Source organism: Cynocephalus volans, chromosome 8, assembly GCF_027409185.1.
Source record: "Cynocephalus volans isolate mCynVol1 chromosome 8, mCynVol1.pri, whole genome shotgun sequence".
Classification (NCBI taxonomy): Eukaryota; Metazoa; Chordata; class Mammalia; order Dermoptera; family Cynocephalidae; genus Cynocephalus; species Cynocephalus volans.
In genome coordinates this window covers 137,218,476-137,240,678 of record NC_084467.1, presented here as the reverse complement: position 1 = coordinate 137,240,678, position 22,203 = coordinate 137,218,476, and positions in this window count along the sequence as shown.

Sequence of the window (22,203 nt, the reverse complement as noted above, 5' to 3'; positions counted from 1 at the left end):
TTTGACTCCACCTCCCACACCAACCACTCCCCAAGTCTTGTCCTTTTTTTTCCTCTATGCCACTTCCACAGTCTTCCTTTCTTTCCCATTTGTACCAGCTCCCTTCGAGTGAGAACTTTGTACCTTCTGCTCAGGAGATAGGAGGAGCCTCCTAATCCATCTTTCTCTTCCAGGTCCTACCACAGTTCACTGCATAGCTCAATTCTGACCTTATCCCCACCTTTCAGTGCAATAACAGTCAAGTTCAATGTTGTATCCCCACTACCTAGAAAAGTATCTGGTAAAAGTTGTTAAATTTATTTTTTGTTGAATGAATGAATGAATAAATGAGATTTCTAGTGCCTATCAACTATAAGTATGGAATCATGAGATCTTGTAATCTTAGAGTTGAAAGCAAACTGAATTGTCATCCAATCCATGTCCTTATTACTACCCCATTATGTTCCCAGCAATATCTCCTACTACCGATCCAGTGAAGAGAACTATTCACCGTTCCCCAAATCCACCTTGAAATTTTCCTCTGCATATCACTTCTCATTTTCTTTCTCCCTATTTTCCCCATTCCTCTTCCATAGCCACCTATCAAAAGATTATTTAGGCTTAAAAGCCCAGTTTATATAATACCTCCACTATGAAGCGTTTTGTGATCATACACAAAAGTGATCTCTCTCTCCTCTGAGTACCTCTGGCACTTTATAACACCCTTCCTCTGATACTGTGGTGTACACATCTCTTCTCCCCTACTAAACTTCAAGGAGCTTTACTTATTCATCCTTGCATACTTCATAGTAACTTAAGCATTGTGGGTACTGAACACATGTTTATTGAATAAATGAATGAGTGAATGAATGAATGGTAACTATAAATAAAGCCAAGTGGACACAAGCAGGACATGGATTCCTTAAGGTCTGTGCCATGTTGAGAAGATACTGTGGGAGACGCTAGAAGTGATAAATCTGTTCTGGAGACAATCAGTTCAGCTCAAGGGAAGCTGTCCTCAACCTTCACCTTGCAGTGAACGTTCAAGTGCAGCCTGAAAACATAACATGACTAGGTGAACAGTGCATGGAGGCAGACACCACGATCAGTGTGAGCCTACAAAGCTCAAAGCATCATGAGTACAAGATTTTGTTCTTTGGTAGAAAAGGGGAGAAATGCTTTCAACTCATTTCATTTCATTCATGTTTCTACAGATGTGATGTGGGTTGAAGTGTTCCATCTTAGATGAGTAATTTGAATATAGAGCTCACCTAATCTAGCCACACACATCAACCTCCTCTTCTAACCACTCCATTTTATAGATGAGAAAGACATGTAGGTCAGGGTTTCTCAACCTCAGCCTTATTGGCATCTTTGAGTCAGATAATTCTTTGTCATGGGGGGCTGTCCTGTGCATTGTAGGATGCTTGGCAGCATTACTGGCCTCTACCTACTAGATGCCAGATGCACTCCCCACACTCAGTTGTGACAATCGAAAATGTTTCTGCACATTGCCAAATGTTCCTTGGAGGCCAAAATTGCCCTCGGTTGAGACCACTGTGGAGTAATTAAATGAACTGCTGAAGATCGCAGGACTCATCAGCATCATAGCCAGGGACACAGTAACTCCCAGTGGAATGTATTTGCCACACTACGCACATCTTTCATTTTCTCCCTCATATCTGGTAAGTCACAGCCTTTGGGAGTTGGAGTGAACTCAGAGCTGTGCCTCTGGTTTTCTGATGGCCTCATGGGCCTGCTTAAGTTTCTACTTCTCAAGATTCTCAGCACGAACTGAAGGGACAACCAGGCTAAAAAGAAAAGGGTGACCACAACCCAACATCAATGGCTTAAGGCTGAGCAACTGGACCTCAGACAAGCAGGATTTCTCCTGATGCTTGGATTCCAAGAAATGTAGTCAGAAGACCCCAAGAAGAATAGGTTTTCTCTCTCAAAATGGCTTTATCTGCAGTGAAAACTCCTATACTCATGTTTTCAACTCAACCCTGTATATCCTTACCCCCTGCTTTTCCTTCTTATTTTTAAAGATAGAGAAAGCTTGAGTCCTTCAACATCTCCTGTCACCAACACCTTTCATGGCTCCCACTTTGCTTCTAGAATTTGCCTTCACAAGAACTTGAGAACCATCTCCCTGCTTCCTGATTCTGATCTTTCATTTCCTAAAAAGACTTAATACTTTAGGCAAGATGTTTTTGGGAGCTGCTGCTAAGAACTTACCAATGGTCACTTTTCTAAGTGAGTTGCCATTAGCTAAGCACTTGTGCACCATCTGAAGGGCCAGAAAGTAATTGCCCATTAATGCACTGCTGCTTCTCTCCCATTTCTTTTTTCAAATCTTCCCCTACGCTCCCTCCAACACTCTTACTAACCTCTCCATTAGGAACATCACAGTTATAAGTCTCAGAGGACTGTGTGTATCTCCCCAGGGAATATCTTATGCTTTCCTATTTTAGAGTATTCTCTTTGTAAAAGACATTCAAGGATCCAGTACTAGCAAGATGGCAAAATAAGAAAAACCTCTTCATACAAATTTCTAGAAAAACTAGATAATGTACAGAAATATATTTTCAAATCTATTTTAAAAGATATATTGCTGAACTTGCAAGACATAAAAGGAAATCTCTAGAGAAAATGAAAAACAAAGGAGTAAGCATGTGAGTTAAAACTACAGCTGTCCCATGGGGTGTGATTAGTCCTGGTAACAAAAAGGATCTAATGTGTGGGTTTTAATGCCCAGTCAAGAGCAAGTGATAAGGTCTTAAAAGCATGTATGAACAGAAGTTGGGACTAAGACTCTCCATCAAGCTAGGACACTTAAAGAACTGTACCTTTAGTTAAATAATAAACTGTATGAAGATCAAGTCTGAAGCAAAAGGAGATAATGAGGAAAATTTTGTCTCTGGGTGAGAAAAGCAAAACCTGAGAAATCAAAACCAAGGGTTGTATGTTACATGCATTTTGTGGCTGAATTTACACTACGTGTTCAGTCAGGTTCAGGAACTTTTATGCCAAAAAAAAAATAACATTCCTGGGTCAAAGTAAGAGAACAAAACAAAACCACTCTATGTGGCTACTCTCACAACCCAAGTATATTGCATTTCCATAAGAAAAACAAGCACCACTAGATATGAGCTTGCAATCAAAAATTTAAAATCACACAAGACAATTCAGCATAAGGAAAAGTTAGTTGCTACAATTAACAAGAGGATTAGAACCCTGGAACTTAAAATAATAGGAAAGGAGGTACATAAAGTAAGAAAGTAACAGAATATAATAAAAAAATAGATTTGAGCAAGTAGCAAACACAATTTCTGGTAATAAAGCATATAATCATTGAAATGAAAGGCAGTAGATAGGTTAACTATTAGATTAGACACAAAGAGAGGATCAGTAAAGACGAAGACAGATGTGAGGAAACTCCCCAGAATACAAAGAGATAAAGAGATAGAAAATATAATTAAAGTTAACAGACATGGAAGACAGAATGAAAGATCCAAAGTATATCTAATGGGAGTTCTAGAAAGAGGTAATGAAGAGAATGACAGAGACAGTATTTGAAGAGCTACAGGATAAATTTTCTAGCATTAATAAAAGATATAAATCCTCAGAGTAAAGAATTTCAATGAGTTCTAAGCAGAATAAATAAAAATGAATTCAACCTATACAAATTCTAGTGAAATATCAAAAGATCCAAAATTACAAAGAGAAATCCTGAGAAAAAAGACAAATTAGATTATCAATTATAATAGAGACCAGAAATTAATGGAATAATATCCTCCAGTGTTGAAAGTACTCAATTATTATTCAAAATTGGGATCGAAATGGAGACTTTTTTAGGAAAATAAAGAAGAGTTTGCCAATCACATTAGGTGAAATAAGGACTGTAAGATATTCCTCAATATGGAAATTTGAATGGAAGAAAAAATGGCATGCAAGAAAACAGCATGTGAGCAAAAAATATTAGTAAATATGAAGACAATTATATATATACATATATAAAATGTTTAATTTGTGAATACACACACTCAAGATAAAACTAAATTACTTAACAACAATGCCACATAAGGTACACAGAGTGGTCAGAGATAGGGTGTTGTTAAGAAGGAACATAAACTTGAAGGCAAGACATATCTTTGAAGTGAGGTATCAGACTAGGACACCCACTAAAACTGCTTCTATTCAATGTTGAACATGAAGTACGAGTCAATGTAATAAGTAAAGAAAAAGAAAGAAAAGGCATATGGATTACAAAGGAAAAAACAAAACTGTAATTATTCACATTTGATGCTGTCTAGATAGAAAATATTAGAGAGCCTACAAAAAAAGGTCACTCAAAGTAATAAGAGAGTTATACAAGGATGCTGGATATGAAATCATTGTACAAAATATGAGTTCTGAAACACCTACAACACAGAATCAGAAAATACCATGATAAAAAGATACCATGCAACAGCAACAAAACTATAAGGCACCTAAAAACAATTCTAATAAAGACGTGCAATAAAAAATGTGGAGAAAATATTTAAACTCTCCTAAGAGACTTTAAGGAAGATCTAAGCATAGGAAGAAATACGTCATACACAGAGACTGAAAAACTAAATAGCTTAAAAATGGCAATCCTACCCCAAATTAATGTATAAACTCATTCAATTCCAATCAAAATCTCATTTTTTGAATAAAATGTGACAGGCTGATCCTGAAAGTTATATGGATGAATAAAGAGCCAAAATCCAAGATAATTTGGCAGGGATATAGAGAGAATTTACCCTAACATACCAAAATTATAAAGTTATAAAAACTAAATTAGTGAGTCATGGGTTAAGGGGATATACAAATAGACCAGTGGAATAAAATTAGGTGCCAAGAAACCGTGAAAAAGAATTGCCTCGTCACCAAATGGTGTTGGGTCAAAGGACTAATCATGGGGAGAAAAAAGATGCAATTAGAGCCCACCTAACACTATACACAAAAATTAAATCCAGATAGATTAGAACAGCCAAATGTGATAAGCAAACCTATAAAAAATTTTAGTTAAAAAATATGACTTCTTTTTTATCTCAGTATGTGGGAAAATCTTTAAACAAGACGATGAAAAATTATAAAGAAAAAACAAAATAAGTTTTACCAAACTAAAATTAATAACTCTGTATGGCAAGAAGCACCATAAACAAAGTGGAAAAGACAAGCCATGTGGAGAAGAAAATATTTACAGCCCAGAAACCATATCTAGAATATATATAAAAATTCTCACAAATCATAAGAAAAACACATACTACTTGATAGAAATATGGGAAAGGATATGAAACTACAATTCACATATGTTAAAATGCTCAATTTCACTAGCAGTAGAGGAAAATGCAATTAATGTTATAATTGAATTCAATTTCACACCCATCAGATTGGTAAACTTTAATAATTCTGATCATCTCTAGTGTCGTCAAAGATATACAGAAATGGAAACTCCATGTGTGGTGGGAGTATAATGGCACAGTCACTCCAGAAAGCAATGTGGCAATACCTGGTAAAGTTGGAAATGCGCATTCCAAAACTCAGCAATTCCATTTTTAGGTATCTATCCTAGAGAAAATCTCATAGGTGTGCACAAGGAGACATGGACAAGAACGATCATTTTAACACTGCTTGTAATAGAAAAAGAAAAAGAAAAAAGGAGCAACCTAGCCTCCCCTCAGAGAGGGAGTGAATTAAGAACCTGCAATTTATTCCTACAATGGAGTTCTATGAAGAAAATGAAAAAGCGAACTAAGTGTGCATGTAATAATACTAGTAAATCTTAAAAACAAATGCTCGCTTTGCTGCAAAAGGACACATTCCCATATATCATGTATATAAAACTTTAAAACTCACATCATAACTCATGGACTACATACTTTACGAATACATGCATACATAGCAAAAGCACAAAAATGCACATGGTTATGAAATATTAATTTCAGAGGAGTAGCGACTTCTGGAGTGAGAGATAAGAAATGAGGGTGCAAAAGCAACTGCGACATTTTATTTCTTTAAAAATGGGGAAGAGATGAAGCAAATCAGCAAATATTATCATCCATTTAATCTTAGTAGTGGGTGTATGGGTGTCTCTTAATTGTTTTTTATACTCAGCATTAGAAATCTATCATCATTAAAGTGAGTGTTTAAGAGAAGTTCGGGGGATATTCTTTCTAATTAAAACATCCAAAGTTGTCAAAGATGTGAGCAACCTCATGCACTACTGGAGGGTGTAATTAGTACAAACCCGCTTGAGGGAGACGAGGCAACACTTCTCAAGAATTAGAAATGTGGGCAAAGCCTATTCTCCAGTTATTCCAATTCTAGGAATTTCTTCTTATGAGATCATCAGTCTTGTACACAAAGATACATTTATAATATTGTCATTGGGTTATTAATTTGAATATTAAAAATTGTAATGTTTGCATTGTTGTCCTAAGTGTGTCATCTGTCACATTTGTTGTCCTAAGTGAACAGCAATAAGGCACTGGTTAACACATTATAATACAGTCATATAATGGAATTTTTTCGATTAAAAATTATATGGTAAAATAATATTTAATGATACAGGACACTGCTCACAATGTATTATTAATGATTAAAGCAGGTTACAAAGGCAAGATTTGCATGCTGTAATCCCCACTTAGTAGATTCTACTGTATGTGGGTATATGTATGAGTGTACACACGTGTGTACGGAGGGAGGGGACCTAGGAGAATATTTACCCAATGTCAGTGACTCATTGTACATGATGGGGTTGTGGGTAATTTTAGTGTCCCTTTTCTGTGCTTTTCTATATTTTCCACAACAAGCAAAACACCTTTGTAATTTCAAAAATATATATATTAAATCTAAGATGGGTCTGAGATTCATACGAGTTGCTCACATTAGCCACCCTCAGAGATTGGTGATTTATTCTCCAAGAGCTGGTATTATTTTTAGTTGAGCAAGTGAAGGAGACAGCACTGAGGGGGAAGAAATGCCCTAGAGTTTGATTTCAAACTGGGAAGGCTCAACTGCCTGAAGTATTAAATTCTTCCGTCTATGAAATGGATTGAACAATGCTTGTCTCAAACTATCTCCCAGCGGCACCATCATACTAATTCATAGATGGATGCTGCTTTAAGCCTCTCATTAAAAAAAAGCTAGATTCCAGACTCCTGAATAACTCCAGAGGAACGTTTTGTAAGAGTCTATTACCTCCCTTAATGGCAGGTACAAACTCCAGAATCTCCAGGCTAAACCCTGGACTGAAGTCTACCAGGTGAGAGCCAAGTCTGAACTCACCTCAATTCAATCCTCACTGAACTTCACCTTCCCACAGGATTTACTCATTATGGGTGCAGTAAAGGGGTAGAGAGAAGCACTGTATACACCAAAATCATTTAATTCTCACCACTCCAGGCAGCTGGTGGTATGAATCCCCATACAGCAGATGAAAAATTTAGGCAGAAGCAACACACCTAGGAACAGGTTAAAATGTTTGCATTGTTGGGATTGAAACCCAGGGCTATCAGAATCCAATACCCAGTCTCCTCTTCCTAAGCTAAATTAATCTTCATTAATGGAAGCAGTATTTCCCTACATTTTTAGCCATGGATCCCTTTCTGTACAAGAAATATTACTCTCAGTGGAAACGAAATAAAAAATGAAAGCAGAGGGTCGCTCTGATTCAACTAAGAGTGGGGAACTCAAGATCTTTCCTCTTGAGGGGACTCCATGGAGCAATTCAGATAATGTTGTCCTAAAGTTATTGTCAAGGTCTTCCGTTCTGCCAAGCAGTGTTTCCCCAGCTGAAGCCTCTCTACATCTCTCAACAGGAGATGAAGGTCCATGGCAGGTTGTTCTTTGTCATCTTACTGAATCACATATTTGAATTCCAAGCACGAAGGCTGCTGTGCAGTGCACCCTGGCCCACCACCTAGCACCCACCGCGATGCAGCCTTTTTTACGATCACCTCACAGACACACATGCCCGTGACCTCCATTGCTCCCACTCCTGTTTGGGCCATCATTCATTTCTCACCTGAACTATGGTAATGCCCTGCCCACTGCTCCCTTCAATCTAGTCTCCTAGCGACAACCAGAGTCATCGTTTTAGTACATCAGATCATGACATTCTCTGGTTTAATACTCTCTACTGACCTCCCCCGATTCTCAGAGTGAAATGTAAACTCCTTATCATGTCCCACAAGACCCTACCTCAGCTGGTGCTTGCCTCTCTGTCTTCGCCTGGGTTTCCCAGAAAGCAGAGCCTGAAGCGAGGGTTTTGGTGCCTTTCTGAAGGAGTGCAATTGCAGGGAAGCAGGAGGGAGGGAAAACGGAAGTAAGGCAGGAAGGAGGGAGAGCCAATTCGAGGGTGTATTACCAAGCTGGCCACTGCTGAAAGATAACTGCATCTCAGTACAGTCCGTCAAAGGACAGAGAAGAATCCATCTGCTCTGTCTCCCACTGATCAAAACTTCACCACTCAGGGAGTTAATCTCTCCAACTTGTGGTTGCTCACGAGAGTCCTACGCACCTCATGGGTCAGGGTCAATAGGGAAGCTCCAGGGTAAGAGGTAGGAGGTACATAGCATGAGACAAAGCTCTATCAGGTTTCACATGTGTGGAGCTGGTCAGTCACTGCAGCAGTGGCTGGGGCTAGAACAACAGCCAAAGGTCCCAGAAACAGGCGAGTCCAAGAAGCTCTGACATGATACATGGAAGGTGTCTGGCACACTAAGCCTCTGACTGTGTCTCCTACCTACCTCTCCATCACTCCACTCACACTGGCCTTCCTGATATCTGTCAAACATGTCAAGCTTCATTCTGCCTTAGTGCATTTATTCTAGTGGTACCCTGTGCTGGGAATGCACTTCCATTGTCCTCCTACGGGGGCCACTTCCCTGCATTCAGATCTCAGCTCACATGCTACCTTCTTGGAGGGCTTCCTGGAGCACCAACCCAATTACACTATGCTAGTCTTCCACTTTTTACTATCTTGTATTTTCTTATTTATTTGTTGTTGATCTATCTCAGATGGATGTAAGCTGCTTGACAGCAGAGACTTTGTCAATAGAGTTCACTGCTGAATTCCCATAGCTGGAACAGGACATAATAGGTAATCAGTAATTATTTCTTGAATATTAGTTGAATAAATGAATGGATTGATGGATGGATAGGTGAATGAGTAAATAAATTATTTAAATTGTGAAAAATAGGCATGAATTGTGATGGAAACAAAGTGAGAGTTGAAGAGGCTATCAGTAATTCAATGCACCAAAAACACAGGACCCTCTAAAGGGAAGTCAAGAGCCCATACAAAAATTTCTGTATTTGTAGGCTTGGAGTTTCCCAGCAAGAGGCTGCCTAGCTCAGAGATGTGAAAGGTCTGCAGTACATCAGGTTCTTTATGGTTCTTAGAAGTGGCTTTTCACAGCTAAACCCTGGATCCCTCACTACTGCTTTTTTTTTCTCTTCCTAGTTGTGGATGGAACAATCAGCCCATCATGTTCCCTTGGGGTTCTTCCCCCAAAAGCCATCCCATCTCAGCTCTTTCATAGCTCCACCCTGGAAGAAGTAGTCCATGCCTTGCCGAGTTATTTCTGAAATGGCCAGAACAAAAGGAAAATGTTACTCTTGTTTCCTTGCCTGATTTTGCCTTTTGGTGGCCAGAGGTGGCTTAAAAACAGCAAGGGATCTGGGGCAGGAGGGGAACAAGGAGGGGATGGTCGTACCAGGACTTCTCAGAGCACAAGCGTGAGATCATCCGTGTGTTCTCCTGCCTCTATGGGCTGCTGGCAGGACACCTCAGCCAGCTGGAGACCCCTAGCCAGCCGCCCGTTGTAGCAGTGTGGCATCTGCCAGGCCTCCCCTATGGGAGTTGTCCTGCTGGCCAGACCCAAGTGAAACAGTCACAGTAATGCCTCAGACTCTGTCATTCATGCCTGCTAGTCCCCAACACTGGAGTCAATCCACTTGTAAGTAACAGTGTGCCTTGGCTGACAGCTTCTGCCCTTAGCAGACTGCCAGTGGCACGTTTCCTCAAAGTCCACAGCCCGGTGCTGACTCAGCCTGAGTACTCACCTGCTCACATCAGGAGCTGAACACATACACCAAGTCGAACAAATGTGGAGGCCAGGAATAGAAGAAATGCCTCAGCTCAACATGGTTGTGAATGACAAAAAGCCCACCAACCTCATCTTCCTTCGTTGTTACAATGTAATGGATATTTATGTCCCCCAAAATTCCTGCGCTGAAATCCAAACCCCCAAGGTGATAGTATTAGAAAGTGGGGCCTTTGGGAGGTGATTGGGACTAGTGCCCATGAATGGGACTAGTGCCCTTATAAAAGAAACCTCAGAGAGACCCCTCACACCCCTTCTACCATGTGTCTACACATGGTAGAAAGCTGTCTACAAAGAAGCTGGTCCTCATTCGACACCAAATGCACCAGTGCCTTGGTCTTGGACTTCCAGCCTTCAGAACTGGGAGAAATAAATTTCTGCTGTTTACAAGCCACCCAGTTTATGGTATTTGTTATCGCAGCCCGAATGGACTAAGACACTTGTCTTTTTATAGATAATCTAACACAAGACCCCTTGACTCTCCCCAGCAACCTCCGAAATCTCAACCAGGCAGTCTTAAAGATGACAATGATAACTGTTCCCTTTTCAAAACTCTAAGGAAAGGCAGGTGGAGGAGGAAGGGAGAAAAGTCTTCTCCACCTCCAGCTGTCACGTCCCACGGCCCCACAGCTGATGCTGCAGGTACATATCAGCTCCTGTTGGAGTTGAAGAATACCAAAGAGGGAGTGAGAGAAGCGGCAGGGGAGAGGGTGAATATGAATTTCTGCTGCTTAGCACCTTCCTGGCAGCGTGGGAAGCTGGTTGAATAAGCAGAACATGGGCTCCCAACTCCAGGCACATAAAGAAGCTCAACAGATCCACTGCTCTTGCAGCGAGGGAGGTCTGAAGAGGGACACAGCCTCGGCCCCACCCTCTCCATGTCTCGCAGCCACTCTGTTCCTGGAAGCAAGGACTTCTTCCCCACGAGGAGGGGAGGAGGCAGGGAAAGGCATGAAGACACCCTGCAAGGGGTGGGGGTTGGGGTTTGTGCTGAGGGGATACCTCAGAACAAGTGTGCCTCCACCTCACCCTCAGGCCATTCTCCTGGAGAGACACGACCCCTAGTCTGGAAAGCATGGGTACCCTCATGGACCCAAACGTGTGATCCCTAGGTTAGTGGATTCTCTCATCCTGCCCCCCATGGCCTCCCAGCCCCTGCCCATCTGCCCAGTCCCTCCAGCCTTCATGTGAGGCTGGCCTCTGTTTAGTTTCCTCCTCCAAAATGCTCACTTGGACCGACAGCACAATTCACTCTCTCTCCAGAAGTCCTTGATTATAAATCCTTGTTGACTCCAAATGGACCTGGTCCTCCCCTCCAGCCTCCCTTTACCTCCCTCCTATTCCTCACCAGTCCTCCCTTCCTATTCCTGGGCTCAAAATCCCTGACACCAAATTCCTCTTCTCCTCCAGCTCTCTTCCCATTGTAGTCAATGTGACCATCCCAGCCCCAGTCCCCAAGGCTGGGCCCATGAGTTCCCCCCATCCACCCAGTCAACATGTCCTATTGAGCCTTCTTCCATTCTCTTAGTCCCCTCTGTGATGCATCCTGAACACCACTGCTCACTGGGTCCCCCTCACAGAGCAGAGACCACCTCAGTGTGGGTGCTGCCTTCAAGGGCATGACCTAGGCTGTAGACCCCAGGGACAAGGTCAGAATGAGCAAAGTCAGTCTAATCCAATAATGAGTCCAAATTGTGGTCAAGGATGGAAGCAAGAGGTCAGAACTGGAGGTGGGTTACTGCATACTAGACGTGAGGTTTAAGGCAAGTCAAAAACAGGCACATGACGGTGCGCTCACTGGCTGAGCGCCGTGCGGTGACACCACGCCAAGGGTTGCAATACCCTTACCGGTCACACAAAAAAAAAAAAAGAAAAAAAACAGGCACATGAGATGGAAAGCCAGACCTGGAATACAAGGTGGATGGGTCACTGATTCAGTGACTGGGCAAGTCGTTCAGGACAGTGACTTAGTTAATTCAAGGAAGCAGAGATCGCTAGGTGGATTTTTTATGGGTACAGTGGGTAAATAGACAAGGCTTCCAAACTTTTCTCCCTACTACCCTAGTCAAACCCTCCAATCTTGCTCCCAAAGCTTTTCTCACATTACTCTATCAGCAGGAAGGCTCTGCAAACCTTTCCACTTTATCAAATCCTTCCATCCTTCCAATTGCTTATCAATGTTTGTCCTGGCCTTGGAGCATCCCCTGAGCACTCCAGATTAAGTAATTGCTCCTCCCTTTGACTCCAGGCATTCGTGCCCACCCGTGGTTCCCTTAGTTGTGGATTTCAAGGATGAGCAAAATATCAAAAGGAATGGATAAAATGTGGCCAACTTTTTATTTTTTTATTTATACCCCAACATTTCACAAAAGAAAAGGAATTTTAATTCTAAACTGTTAGAAGAATATAATCTCAGAAAATCCTATAAAATAAATAAATTTAGCCTTTTGAAATAATCACAACTTGCCCTATTTTTCTCATTTCTCCAGCAAACTGATGACAATGTTGTCATCAACAGGCTCAAATCCATAAATTAGCATTTGGGAATCACACACACAGATTTCTCACTTAACATTTAGTCATACAGTGCTTGGCATTTTTGTTTAGTTTTGCTTTCTCTTGTCCTGTTTATCCAACTTTTCAACTTTGCCTGTTTTCTCTACATGCCAGATAGTAAGATCCTTCAGGTCGAGTTCTGTCTTATATTTCTTTGCATCCCCCAGAGTATACAAAGTCTTGTACACATGGGATAAAAACCAAGTGAGTGAATGTCAGGTCAGAACAGGGAAATACTCAGGAAATGAAAGAGCTGGAGGGAGCTGAGCAATTAAAACATAGGGGTGGGGTAAGACAGCACATTTCCACTACCATTTTTTGCTACCTTTATGCTATGAATCCTTGAACAATGCTGACAAAACAGATTTATCTGTGATATGGGGGGTCCAGCCAAAAGTACTTCAGATGCATTAGTTCATGAATCCTTCCAAACCCTCAAGCTGTCACCTATTTTGGGAGCAACTATGTAGAGAAGTGCATCATGTTGGGAGTCAAGACAGAGCCACATTCTCTGCTTTGCCTTTGGGTGTCATTTCACCTCTTCTAGGCCTCAGCTGTCTCTCCTGCTAAATGCATTTCAGATTGCATTGAAAGGTCCCTTCCCACTCAGAATGTTGTGATGTTTCACTCCCATTTTATCAGTGTATGAACAGGAATAATATACAGAGAAGGTTAAGAGGCTCATCCAAGGTCCTCCGGAGGCTCCGGGGAGGAGCCTGACTCCACCGTCCAGCATGACTTTCCTGATCACCCATGAAAGTAAAGTGTAACAGCTGTACTAGGCCACCACAGCCTGTGTCCCTGCTCCCACTGTGAAGCCCTGGATTCATAACAACAGTAACAAGGTACAATTTAAGGAGAACCCACTATGCACCATTCACTCTCCCTGCGCTCTTCCCCATCCTCTTGACTACCCAGCAAAGTAGGTGTTATTTCCCCCTTGCACCCTGAGGAAACTGAGGCAAGAGAAGGTAAGCAAGCAACACAGTAGAGTGGAAAAGAAGAGCAGAGACTTGATCCTGAGTCTCTAGTTGTGGAGCCTGTGCTCTGGTTGCAGAGGCCCAGGGGAGGGTCTCACGGGTGAGCTGCTCCAGAGTACTTTTTCTCACAGCCACAGTCTGTCAGGGGCTAAGGGATCAACAGCTACCAGTGATCAAGAGCTACCAGTGATCAAGCAGATTTTCAAAAACACTCAATTGAAATATCTGACTTTGTCGCCGCACCAGAATTCCTCCTGAGTCCAGATCTCTTGAACATCAACCACACCAGCAGCTAGGACTTGATTTAACAGGGTCAGTCTCCTTTGCTGGATCTTTTGTCTAGTCAGCTTCCTGCCTTCTGTCCCCAGTGGGATTCTGCCATCAAGCCCACACTTCCAGAGTAGGATAGCAAAGGGTCACCTGTTATAACACCAATGTTCTCACGTAGAACCTTGAAATAGACAGATTACTTCCATTTTCAGCCCCCCCCCCCAGAATTTACTGCCTCCACCCCTCCCCACCTCCTTATTTCTTAAAATCACTGTATCCTTTACAGAGTCTAGAACTAAGCTTTGCACCTATACTGTGGGTGCTCAGTAAATACGAGTACTTCAAAAAGTTCATTAAAAGATTCGTATTATCTTTTTAATTTATTTTCCATTAACTTTTTGAAGTACCCTTGTATTTGAGAAAAAGAGAAAGGCTTAGTACTGTGTTTCACAAATTATGAGTCAGAAAGTTGCCACTAAATTCTAGGCAGTTCTCAAAAATGGAAATCATAGAAATATTAACTCATTTTACTGTCTTATTAGGAAGTAAAATGATTTCCTTTGAGTCTGGGCCCTTTCTCTTTATTCTCTAACTCATAAAACAGTAGCCTTTTAAAAAGTAATTTGATGAAAAAGGAATTGTTTTAATAAATGTGCAATTTTGGAGGAAAAGAGAATTGTCACATCCAAATGCTTGAGATGGGGCTGGCTGGTTAGCTCAGTTAGTTAGAGCACTGCCTTGTAACACCAAGGCCAAGGGTTCAGATCCCTATACTAGCCAGCCACAAAAAAAAAAAAAAAAAAAAGAAAGAAAAAATGCTTGAGAGGCACTGGTTTCAGAAAAATACTGCCATCAAGTACCCAACCACAAGCCCATCAAGATTTGAAGACCCTAAAACTGTCCTGATGGTCACAGGGTCAGCAGCAATGCATGTCTGGGAAAGATTCCAAGGTAGTAAATTTTTATATTCACTCTTCCAGTGTCTGGAGTGCCAGGAATCCACAAAAAATGGATGGGGACAGAAAGTACACAGACATCATACTGAAAAGAGCCACAGAGCACAGGTCCAGAGGGAAGGGGCTGGAGCAGGAGCCAAAGAGTTAGGGTTAAGAAAGAGGAAGTGTCTTCCTAGATCTAGCATGTGGTTAAGCAAAGGAATCCACACCAAGTTTGGAAGACAGTTTAGGGACAGGCCTACCTAGAGACAGTCTTGAAGACAGGACAGTGTAGGTTCCCCACACTGGGAAATGCTTCCTTGAAGGCTGACACAGAAAACTGGCAAATGCCTGAGCACCCTGGCTGAGGTAGGCTGGGAGCTGGAGCTCTGCGACCCAGATGCTTCCCATCACCTACAACCCGAAGGCATCCCTGAAGGGCTCCAAGGAACACAGTTTGCAAACCACTGAGAACTGTGAAAGAGCCAATCCTTGAACCTAAAGACCCCAATATAAAGGCTGATGCCAGAATTTAGCAGTGAACTTCTCACTGCTCTGAGCCTCAGTTCCTTATCTCTGCAATATCCTCTAACTTTGCTGCTGAAGGGAGGAAATGAGGTGAAACATATCAAAGGGCTTCATAAACTGCAAAGTCCTATAGAAAAGCATACACTTTTATTAAAAACCCTGTCACTTATTCAAGAGTCTAGGCCTTGAAAGGGAACTCGAAAGTCATTTAATCATCTTCTCACCCAAGGAGCCACCTCTTCTATTGAGGATTCCAGCAAAGGCAATTGATCGACCAGGCCCTCCACAGGCCCTATTGGGCAGGGTGAGGAAGACCTCTCCCACTGGGGCTCCAGGCTATGCCACGGGAAACAGTCCCTTACTCTGTGCTACTCACCTGCTCCTTAATCATCACACCTGGTGAGCCCATTCCTTTCCAAGGGACAGTATTTATTTTGCCTAGCCCAGTTACAGTGCAAGTTCCTTGAGGGCAGTAGCCTCGTCAGACTTCTGTGGCACTGCCCCTAGTCCTGCGGGTTCTACTAGTTGCCTCATGCCTTTGCTTAAGATACTTTCTTGGCTCTTCGCTTCTTGTAAGGTAAAGTCCAAATTTCTTAGCCTTAGACCCTTTCTTCTTACTCTGTGCACTCTTCCTAAAGACTCTCATCCACTTTAGGCTGATGACTCTCAAGTAGAGTATTCCTAGCTATGACCTTTCTCCCGAGCACTTGGCCTTTTACAACCAACTGCCCACAGGACATTTAGCTGTTCCCAAGAACAGATGCCAAAAATATTGAACTGGTAATGACAAGGGCACTAACCCATCAGGATAGGAGACCTCCTGCTATGCCACACATTAACCATTCAGCTTCTAGATCTTGGGAAGGTCCTAGGGACCGAGGTAGTTAGGGCAAGCAAGACCGAGGTAGTTGGTGGAAGGAACATGAATGAGGGGCTGCTCAGGGCAGACACTATTTATCAGCAGCACAGAGGAATTTCAGTATTTTAATAACCAACCCAGCCATACATGTGGATATCAACTAAACTCAATCTGGCTATCCCACAAGCCCCTCAAATTCAATATGTCCATACTGCACTCATTTTTCCACCCCGGCCTACCCACCTGCACTGCCTTCTATGTCCCAGTAGCAATGAATGGCTCTACTATCATCCATCCAGTTGCCTAAGCCAGAAATATTGTTGCCACCTCCTCTCCCTCAACCCTATCCAGTCAGTCACCAAGTCCCATCCTTTGCAATTCCCAAATATCTCTCGAATTCACCCATGTTCTCCATCCCAGGCCTTAAGTCAGGCTACTGTTCTTATCACTTGAGACTATTGCAGTGGGTCTCCTCAGACTCTGGTGCTGCCTCCTCCAAGCCATTCTCTATGTCCCAGCTAAAATACCTCCTTTAAAGCCAAACTTGATCATGTAACCATTCTACAATTATTCAGTAGCTCTGCATTTCCCTGACATTAAAGCACAAATTTCTTCACCTGGCTTATATATCATTATCTAGTTTTCAGTTCCTGCTAATCTAATCTCTCCCCCTCCACTACCTCCATCCATAATATGACTGCACTTTGTATCCCACCCATAATCTCTGCTTCTAATTTTCTCATTTGCCAAATTCTCTCTGGCTTCTGTGTGTTTGCCCATGCCTTCTATTTTGCCTAGAACTCTTCTTCACCTCCTCTTGAACTCCGTACACACACTCTCACACACACACCCCACACATTCCCTCCTCACCTGAATTCCTCCACTTTCTTCTGAGGTTCAGCTGTGAGTCAATTCCTGAAGGAAACCTTTCCTGACCGTCCACTGCCAAGACCGGCGTGGCACCCTCCTGTGTGCCCCATAATACCCTACTTCCCTGCCTCCCATAGCAATGATAATACCATATTGAATTTGCCTTTTTTAATTGAGAGAGAGGTTTGTCATTTTTTTGTTCGGGAATACTCGAAGTAAGTGTTTAATAAGTGTCTCTTGAAACGAAACAAAGGAGCCTGCAGCCCAGCACCTTGGTGCAGGGTGGATGGTGGGTAGGAACTAGCAGAAAGAGGCCCCAGGTGTCTGCCCACCCAGGCTCCTGCCTGGGGCCTCACACCCTTCGGGAGCAAACGTAAAGATGCCAACACCGCTTCACACAAGGCTTCTGACTCTCAGTGCAGAAGCTAAGAGGGAGAAGACAATAGGACAGACGCTACAAATTCCTCAGCAGCCAGACCCAAAAGCAAGTTAGCAACTTGCAATCCTGACATGTCAGAGTCAGTTTGATCAATGTGCAAAGACAGAATCACGGTGCACTGCCAGCCTGCAGAGCAGTACCAAAATTGGAAGAAAAAAGCAGGAATACTAAAGCAGGACATGAGCCGGTCATATTATTTGTGTACATGAGTGCACATATATGTGCATTTGAGACTGAAATAACTACAGCCTCCCTGAGTTGCTTCTCTGGCATCTTAAGGACAGAACTGCATGTCTCAGGATTTTTCTAATTGAGACACAAACCGAATATCTTGGCTTAGAAATGCGAGCTTCCAAAGTGCCATAGCATCAACAGTCTATGTGGATCCAAACCACTGCCTCTGCAAGAAATCAGTTAACATACCACGGGGGTGTTTTACAGAATTGGAGGCCTCCAAATGTAGCCAGGACAAAAAGACCAAACCTGGCCCTCTCTTCTGCCCTACCTGTCCCCTTCATCTCTGCAGTTCCTGGAAGGTTTTTCTCCGCAGAGCTCCTCCAGTTCAGACTCAAATGTCACGGCCGCTCTGGGCCTCTCAGTTCCTGTCAACTGTGAGAGCAGGAGCTGCGTGCCCAAGGACAATCTCCCTAGAGAGTCCCAGGCAGCTGAGATGAGCAGAACAGAGGAGGGGAGGGGCTTGAACCTGCTTTCCAACTGTTATGGCCTCCACCTGCCACATCCAGGTTAGGACACAGCAGGGATGAGATGGCTGGTTCCACTCAAGACACTCTTAAGTGACTTAGAGCTCAAGGCAGCCAAAGGCCCTGATACAAACTCCTCCCAGGTTGTGGTGATATAAAACTGGTCCTGCTGCTGGTCAGAGACTGAAATAGGTGGAAATGGGTAATCTACACTCTATCCCAAGCTCAGACCTCAGACTCCAGTGAACCTGAAGGAAACATGTATATTTAAAACGCCTAAAAGTCTGAGGCTCGTGGTTGAGATCTGGGAGAAATGACACAATGTGGTAGAAAGAGCAACATTTAGACTTTGGAGTCTTACCTTCCTGAGCTCAAATCCTGGCTCTGTCATTTACTAAATTTTGAGCCTTAGGCAAGTTACTTAATTTTTCTAAACCTCAGTTAATTCATCAGCAAACACAGATAGTACTTACCTGATTGGGTTGTTGAGATGCTAGAATGAGATAATGCATGTGCAGGTTTGGCATGAGGCTTAGCATTCAGTAGGTGCTCAACAAATGTTAGTTTCCCTCCTCCCCACTGAAACCTCTAGAATTTAAATTAAATACACTGTGGGTTTTGTGAAGAAATTAAATGTGGTAAGCCAAATAACCTCCCACCCAAAGATGTCCACATCTTAATCCCAAGAACCTGTAAATTGAGAATTAAGATTGCAGACCTTTGACAAAGGCACCAGGACTACACACTGGGAAAGAAACTTCCTCCTCAGTAAATGTTTCTGGGAAAATTGGACACTCATATGTAGGAGAATGAAACTAGGCCCGTACCTCTTGCCATATACCAAAATCAATTCAAAATGGATTAAAGAATTAAATATACATCCCAAAACAATAAAACTCCTTAAAGAAAACATAGGGGAAACACTCCAGGAAGTAGGATTGGGTACATACCTTATGAATACGATTCCAAAAACACAGGCAACCAAAGGAAAAAAAAAAACAAATGGGATTATATCAAACTAAAAAGCTTCTGCACAGCAAAAGAAACAATTAACAGAGCAAAAAGACAACCAACAGAGTAGGAGAAAATATTTGCAAAATATTCATCTGACAAAGGATTAATATCCAGAATACACAAGGAACTCAAACAACCTAACAGCAAAAAAACAAGCAACCCAATTAAAAAATAGACAAAGGGGCTGAATAGGCTTTTCTCAAAGGAAGATATACAAATGGCCAACAGACACGTGAAAAAATGCTCAACATCACTCAATATTCAAGAAATGCAAACCCAAACCACTTTGAGATACCATCTCACTCCAGTTAGGATGGCTAATATCCAAAAGACTGAGAATGACAAATGCTGGCGAGAATATGGAGAAAAAGGAACACTCCTATACTATTGGTGGGACTGCAAAATGGTGCAGCCTTTGTGGAAAATGGTATGGAGGTTCATCAAACAACTACAGATAGATCTACCATATGACCCAGCTATTTCACTGCTGGGAATATACCCAGAGGAATGGAAATCATCATGTTGAAGGGACACCTGTACTCCCATGTTTATTGCAGCACTATTTACAATAGCCAAGAGTTGGAACCAGCCTAAATGTCCATCACCGGATGAGTGGATAAGGATAATGTGGTACATCTACACAATAGAATACTACTCTGCTATAAAAAAAAAAAAATGAAATATTACCATTCACAGCAACATGGATGGACTTAGAGAAAATTATATTAAGTGAAATAAGCCAGACACAGAAAAAGAAATACCGCATGTTCTCACTTATTTGTGGGAGCTAATAAAAATAAATAAATAAATATACAAACAAACAGGGTGGAAAAAAGAAGACATAACAATCATAACAATTCCTTGAACTTGTTAAGACAAGTGTACAGATATGATGTTGATAGGGAGGGAGAGGGGAGAGGGAAGGAGGAAAAGGAGGAATTGGTAAAGGGACACGAAAATCCACTACATTGTATATTGATAAATTAAAATTTTAAAAAAGAGAATTGATTGCAGATGGAATTAAGGCTGCTAATCAGCTGACTTTAAAATGGAGAGATTATCTTGGATTATCAAGGTCTCATCTATCTAATTGCAATATCTGAAATCTAATCAGATCAGCTGTTAAAAGGAAAAGAGGAAGGCAAAAGAGAGAGTTAGAGATGTGCATGACGAAGACTTGACTTGCTACTGTTGGCTTTGAAATTGGAGTAAGGAAGCCAGCAGCTAAGGACAGCAGCAGACTTGAGATGCAGAAAACAGCCCTTAGGTCACGTCCAGCAGGAAAACGGAGACTGCGATCCCACAACAAAGAGATGAATTCAGCCAGCAACCAGAATGAACAGGAAACAGATTCTCCCCTAGCGCCTCCGGAAAGGATTGCATTTCTTCTGACACCTTGATTTCAGTCCAGTGAGACCCAAACCAGACTTCTGCCATACAGAACTGTAAGATAATAAATCTGTGTTTTTTTAGCCCAGTAGATGTGTGGTAATTTGTAATGACAGCAATAGAAAAACTAATACACTGTACTATATATGTATAGATTTAACTTTTTAATACATTTCTATTTTTATAGAAAAAAATCCCAAAACAGAATAACAAACAAGTTTTCTTTTCCTCAGTTAACCACTCCTAAGAAAATCCTGAATATTCTGTATATTTGAACAGTTAGGCTCCAACCCAGGCATCCATTCCTCCTGGCGGCAGCTTGTAAAATGCAGCACAACGTTTGGGAGGAACTTAGGAGCCTTGAGGGTGTGGCCTTAACAAATCACCCTACAACGAAGGATAACGTCACAAGCTTAAAAGGCAATGGCCCATATTATTGCACGATTAAGAAGAGCTCAACCGGTGCTGCTCCAGACACTTCCTAGAAGGGTGTGTTTGGAGATAGAAAACAAACCAGGTGCCATTTACACCAAACATGGGTATCTGGAAGTAACACAAAGATCCACTAACTAAGTGCCACAGCCCCACCAGCCACCAGAAGAGCTTTCCTAGTGATGCTTCTGGCACATTTCATGTTATCTCCTATCATGTTACAATCTGCTCTGCAACCACACAACGGGCGGAGAGAGTCTCCCAGGGCACATGCTACAAGGGAATAACAGGGTTTGAGCCAGAGAGCATTTGGACCAAGACAAATTCTCCATTTTCAGTCCCAAATACTTCTAGATTTAGAGAGCCTAAGCCAAGAAGCTGTAAACATTAATTCAACTTGGCATTTGATCATCTTTTCAAATGCCTCCAAATCTTAGTATAGTGCATTAGCCACCGCAAAGCCAAGAGCAAGAAGCAGCTGATGGCAGTAACTCTAAGCGGTGTGCTGACAGGAGTCCGCAGCCCCAGTAATGAAACAGCAGTCTGCTGTATTAATTAGACGATCTATAATAGCTTTATCCATTAGGCCCATTGTATTCTGACATGCTCAGAATGCAACACTTGGCACCAAGCAAGTCTGGGCCCTTTGGCTGAGATTCACTTTATCTTCTGTTACAGTCAGAGGCAAAATTGAGGCTGTGCTGCGAGGACAGGCTGGTCCCTGGTGGTGACCTCACAGACACTGGAAGACTCCACACCCATGGCCCTGCTACATCCTCTCCCAGTCCTGGAAGTCCACCCAAAGACCTCCACAGTCTGGCAAGGTAAATAACACGGCACCAGACATCTGAGGTCAGCCCTGCTGGTGAACGTGTAAGAAGCCAGCCTAGAAAAAGGACGCTCTTTTACCTGGAGAGCAAGCTCAGGTGAGCTCCAAGATGACTTCGTGACAGTCATTTGCAGAAAGAAGAATGTGCATCTATCCTTACGTTCTTCTTCTTTCCACGAATGCTGGGGGTGCTCAGTGTGGTGGGCTGTAAGGGCAATCATCTCCCAAAAGCTGGGTTACTGAGGATTCACTTAACTAATGGAAATTCTGGAGCCATATGCAG